Here is a 6,048-nt window from a genome sequence, read left to right as displayed (position 1 = left end):
TCCACACTTTTTCACTCAGTTTTGACTCCCTCCTTGAGTATTCTGGGGTTTTTGAGCAGTGTTCTGCCCTAGAAATCTCTCTGGGAGTCGATCCGACGAAGTTCTGGAATTCCGAGCACTTAGCTTGGAGATCCGAACCTAGTCGAGGGGAAATCTCTTTGATTCCCTTAGTTAAAATTTTGTTCTAGGAGAGCGAGGAGCGGGCTTGTAGAGCGAGGGAACGCCAAAACGCTTCCCAGTTCATTTTTATAAAAGCACGCTTCAAGAGGTTTCCCTTCAATCCTTCCTTTTACTGCTTTCTGTGTGAATATTTAAACTGTCATCATGTAGATAGTCAATTTATAATTGCTTAGAATAAATAGGGGTAATTTAGTAATTTTATACTGTTCTGTTAAAAATAATCTGTCATAGGGAACCCGAAAGGGGCGCTGTGGGGTGCTAACACCTTCCCCACGCGTAACCGACTCCCTTACCCAACTCTGGTTGTAGTGGCCAAAGTTGATTTTTAAATCAATTGCCTTATCCCTTTTTCCAATGTTTTGAGTAAAACATTGGTGGCGACTCCACGAACCCTCCTTTATGAAAACCACTAATCCATGGAGGGTCCCGCTTGGGATTAATATGGATTAGTGAGCCTTTTAATAAAATTGCTCGTTTGACGAGGTCTCAGTTTGAGAATAAGTCATTCTAGCAATCCACATTTTTCAAACAAATAAACGAGTCCAACCATCCTTCGCGAATGCCGAAAGCCCGTTTCGGGCCGGTGGCGACAGATGGCGACTCCACTGGGGAAGCCTCGAGAGTCAGTCCCATTTAGTGATAGATTATTTTTAACAAATAATAGTTAAAATTACTTTATTACCCCTCACTTGTATGATAACATGTTTTATTATATGGCTTTAAATAACTGTTGTATGCTTAAATTCCGCAATTGTTTGAAATAAAAACTGCACACAAACCTTTGCACACAACAGTTCCCTCTATACCCGGGGGCATGAGTGGTAATCCATAGGGAGTGGATGTTAGTACGGCCGGTTGATGGGTTTATAGGAGCCTATGAGACCGTTGTCGAAAAGCATCACTCAAGGTGATAACCATGAACTTGAGTCCGACGGTGCGTTGGAGCTTTCCATCGACCTACGACAAGAGGAATTGGGTCCCTATAATGGGGGCACCTTGGGGGCCTTTGACCAAGTGAGAACAGTTAGATCCTCCTTGAATATGCACTTTTCTGCAGGAGACCCCTACCTCGTAATTTGCTCGTGACTGTTCGTGGATGAGTGAATTGTCTGTGCATTGACTATGTGACATTGTATGAGCATACATTTGCATTCTTTAAACATATAACATTCCTAGTAAAATAAAAATAAATAGAAATAAGGATCTTCTAGTGCATGGTGTTGACATCTACCCTCATCACATTCATGTAGACAGTTTCCCTTTTCACCCAAAAAAAATATACAAAATACAAAAAATAATATTTACCCAAACCAAGCAATATCATGCATCATGTTAGGAAAATCCCAAGAAACATGATAATGCCTAGTTAAATAAACACTATGCATGCATATTCATCTCCATCATCTCATATCATGCATTTTACCGTAGATCATGGAGGGATCTAGGGGAGTGCAAGGGCAATTGAAGAAAGTGGACTTCTTATTATACCGTGCTGAGAGATTGGATCACCTCTGTACCTTGATGCCACGAGAGGCTCGTTTGGAATTTGAAAAATCCTATGGACGAGTTCTCGACTTGATGAAGATTTGTGTAGATCCATCCTTTCTGAGAGCATTGGTCCACTTTTGGAGTCTCGATCTACATTGTTTCGAGTTCCCCCAGTTTGACCTAGTTCCTACTCTCGAGGAATACGAGCTCATGCTACGATGGCCCAAATCAGCTGGGGTCTATATCTTTCATGATAACCATGTGGCCATGGAGAGAGTTGCCACTCAGGTCAAATTACCGTCACGATCAGCTGCCTTAGTGGGGAACGGCAATGTTAAAGGTTGGAAGCTTGCTATGATTGAAGACCACCTTTCTTCCCTGGCTGGTGAGAGAGATTGGTTAGCTTTCAACAAGACTCTAGCATTAGCTGTATTTGGGATGATCCTTTTCCCCTTCTACGCTAACACAGTGGACCATGCTGCAATGGACGCTTTCTTCGCTTGGGATGTACACATGAAGAGTCCCGTGCCTGCCATTCTTGCCGACACCTTGCTCTCGGTTCATTTGTCTCAACAGAAGCAAGGGAAAACCATTCGATGCTGCACCTCCTTGCTGTATGTATGGGGCATTACACACTTCTATGCTTCTAGTCATATGGGGACCTTGCCCGATCCATTGAGGAGTTTCTCCAAGATCCCCGTACGCCGCCGATATGCTTCCGAGTGGAAGGAAGAAATGGAACAGTGGAACATTAATCACTTCACATGGGTTTGCCCTTGGTTCCATCCGAGCCATATATTGACGAGATGCGGCAGTTATCCAAGCATACCATTGATGGGCCTCAGAGGTTGCATAGCCTACTCGCCTAAATTGGTTATGAGACAGCTAATGAGGACCCAAATTATTCCTACTAAAGAGGAGCTTGGAGGGTCGTGTTTCTCCTATGATTCCGAACATCAAAGGGATATGCACTCCGTCATAAGAGCATGGGAGAGACCAATCTATGAGGGAGATCTCGAACTTGGAAAGCCTCGGGTATCCGTCTCCATTGATTATGAGGAATGGAGGAGCAAGAGGGGGGTGCCTCAACCATCCACTTCTTGTGCAACCACAGCAACAAGGAAGGCATTGCAAGAACAAGTCGACGCCTTGACCAAAAAGCTGGAAATTATGGGAGCTCAAATGAGAGTTCTTGAAGAGAAAAATGAAGAATCCAGTTTTACTATTGACGGTCTTCAAAGGCAATGCAAGAAGAAAGACCACGAGATAGAGCGGCTCAAGGATGAGTGTGCTAACCTCAATGAGGAAACTACTCGGGCATCCAAAATGCAAAAAATTGAACCGAGTAGTCAACTCCAAGAAGTCAACGCAAAGATAGCGCATCTGGAAGCCGAACGTGCAAAGCAGGCACAGTTGATCAGGGACATGCAAGAGGACTTGCTATCGACTCGATCCGACGCACAGAAATGGCGGGAGGTCGCTCAACGACAAGCCGCAAACCTTTCCGACCTCCGCAAAAAGGAAAGGGAAGGATTGGCACGAATGGCTAAACTCCAAGAGGAGAAAGATCGAGCCGAAGACGAGCTGAACGAGCTGCAGGCCATGATCAACTATCACACTCAGAAAGCGAAGGAGGCTCAGAAGACTTGTGATGATATGAGCCAAGCCGTCCACTTGCAAGTTGAAGCAATGGCACGCCATGTTGAGGAAGCCGAAGAAGAATGGCAACGACGTATGAACCCGCCTGTGGGTTTCTACCGGCTTTTCTCTTTTTGTAAAAAATTGCTTCAAAGCATTGTATAAAAAGTTGTGCACTTTCTTCAATGAATAAAATCGAATTCTTGAGATTTATCGCCTTTGCATCTCATTAGTCATTCATTTTGCATTTATCTCTCCTAGTAATTAATAATAAAGATTAATAAAAAGAAAGAATTAATCGATGTGTATGTTCAGAATGGATCGCACGCCATTTGTGATAAAATGCAAACCAACAACTATGCAAAGCGAACACACGACGACGCCGTTGTTGGTAGTCAAGATAGAAAAAGGGGAAGGCCCCACGCCGTTAAGGATTGTCGCTCCAAGACCTTTCCCTTACGAATCAAATAAGGCTGTGCCATGGATATACGATATCCATACTTCTACCGGCAGTGATATCTCCAACATCGCTGGACTTGGGGGCATGACTAGGAGTGGCAGGATCTACACTCCCGAAGATCTGTACGATAAAGCTCCCAAGAATAAAGGAAAAGAAAAGGAGAAAACCGAGGAAGATAGAGAATCCGAGGAGGAGACTGATGAGCTGTTAAAATTCATCAAACAAAGCGAGTACTCCATTGTGGATCAACTTCACAAGACACCAGCAAAGGTCACTTTGTTGTCATTGATCCTAAGCTCCGAACCGCATCGGCAAGCTCTGTTGAAGGTCTTGAACGAGGCATATGTGTCGCATACCATCTCCCAAGACAAGTTTGAGGGAATTGTTAGCCACATCACGGCTAATGACCACCTCACTTTCACCGATGAAGAAATCCCCGCCGAGGGACCTAATCACAACAAACCCTTGCACATCTCTGTAAAGTGCAAGGAGTACCACATCGCAAAAGTCTTGGTGGATAACGGATCTTCCTTGAATGTGATGCCCAAAAGAACTCTTGATCAAGTGGCAATCAAGGGAGTCCAAATGCGCCCGAGCAACATGATCGTTCGAGCTTTCGACGGTTCTAAGAGAGAAGTGGTGGGAGAAGTCAATCTTCCGATCCAAATTGGACCTACCATCTTCAACGTCGAATTCCAAGTGATGGATATTACTCCTGCATACAGCTGTCTCCTAGGCCGACCTTGGATTCATGATGCGAAAGCTGTGCCCTCTACGCTCCACCAAAAAGTCAAATTCATTGTGGGTGACAAACTGGTGACCGTGCAAGCTGAAGACGATATACTCATCAGTAAGCCATCCAACATACCTTATGTGGATGCAGCAGAGGAAGCTTTGGAAACCGCCTTCCAAGCATTGGAAATCGCCAATGTTGAAACGTTTCCCCGAGAAATGAAGAAGGTAGCCCATATGCTCACAAAGAACGGATACTTGCCAGGACAAGGATTAGGCAAGAACTCCCAAGGAATCCCGGAGCTACCCATTATCAAGGACAATCCGGGGAAACAAGGGTTAGGATACAACCCTGTTAAGGATCAAAGGACGAAGAGGAATCAAGATCCTTCTCGACGTTCTTTAAGCCAGATCTTTAGGAAGGCTGGTTCACAAACGTCAAGGCCAGCTGTCGTCATCAAGTGTCCTTTTCCTTCTAATAGGGATGTGTAAATTCAGTGACTATTAGAGATCACTCCTCGGGGACAGCCCGACCCCCGAGCCTCAATAGGGCACATGTTTCCATCATGATTATAATAAAATCATTCTTCATTATTTCTTATTGCTTCTTTTCTCGCTTGCAATAAAATTCTAGATCACATTATTTTAACCCTGTTTGAATAAGCATAAATGAGGTTAAAATCATCTTGATAACAATAAACCCGCATCATTTTTATGTGGAAGTGTGCATGATAGCCTGGAGCACCTTTTCTTGGCATCAATAAGTGCCATCATGGATAAAAGAAATCCTAAAGATAATAAGCTCGGCAGGAAACCCAAAAAGGGGACTGCGCAAAAACAAGAGCAAAAGACCCGCTAGGAATCCCACAAAAGGGTGACCTAGGCAAAAATTAGGGTTACAAAAATGAACAAAAAACAAAGGTCCGCTAAAACGCCACAAAAGGGGGTTTTAGGCAAAAATAAGGACAAACAGAAAAACAAAATAAATCCATGATGGTACCATCAAATGAATTCAACAAGGGGCTCAAGAAAAGCTATCCAAGTTGTCAAAGCACAATCATTAATAACAAAGATGTGCTTAACTTCATAAGTGTTTAATCAAACAAACCTAAACACAATAAGCCTACCAATGGCCAGCCATTCTTACAAAAACAATTTTTCAAAAATAAAACAATCCCCTCTAAAACACAAACTTTTGAAAAATATATCTTTTCCTTCTTTTCTCTCTTGTCCCAACGATTTTTGAATAATCTAGTGGAAACATGGAGATATAGTGGTCAATAGGAGGGTTGACACATCTTCTAAAGGAAGGGAAGGATTATTTGGTCGATGACGCCAAATCCCAAAATCAAATACGCATCATTCCTCGGTTACAGAAATCGGCAGAACACAGCTCGTCTAGAGGAATGGCAAAAATCCAAACAGAAGAACGCATCGATTAATTCTTTTGAAAAATGAATCAAATAGAATTAGGTGCATCATATACTGCATACATGCATACAGATGATAGGTGTACTGGAAGATCACTTATTCTCTGTTTATAAAAAAAA

Source organism: Cajanus cajan, chromosome 1 (genome assembly GCF_000230855.2).
Source record: "Cajanus cajan strain Asha chromosome 1, NIPB_CcT2T_4, whole genome shotgun sequence".
Classification (NCBI taxonomy): Eukaryota; Viridiplantae; Streptophyta; class Magnoliopsida; order Fabales; family Fabaceae; genus Cajanus; species Cajanus cajan.
The sequence above is the reverse complement of the archived record's forward strand: the minus strand, read 5'-3'. Positions refer to the sequence as shown.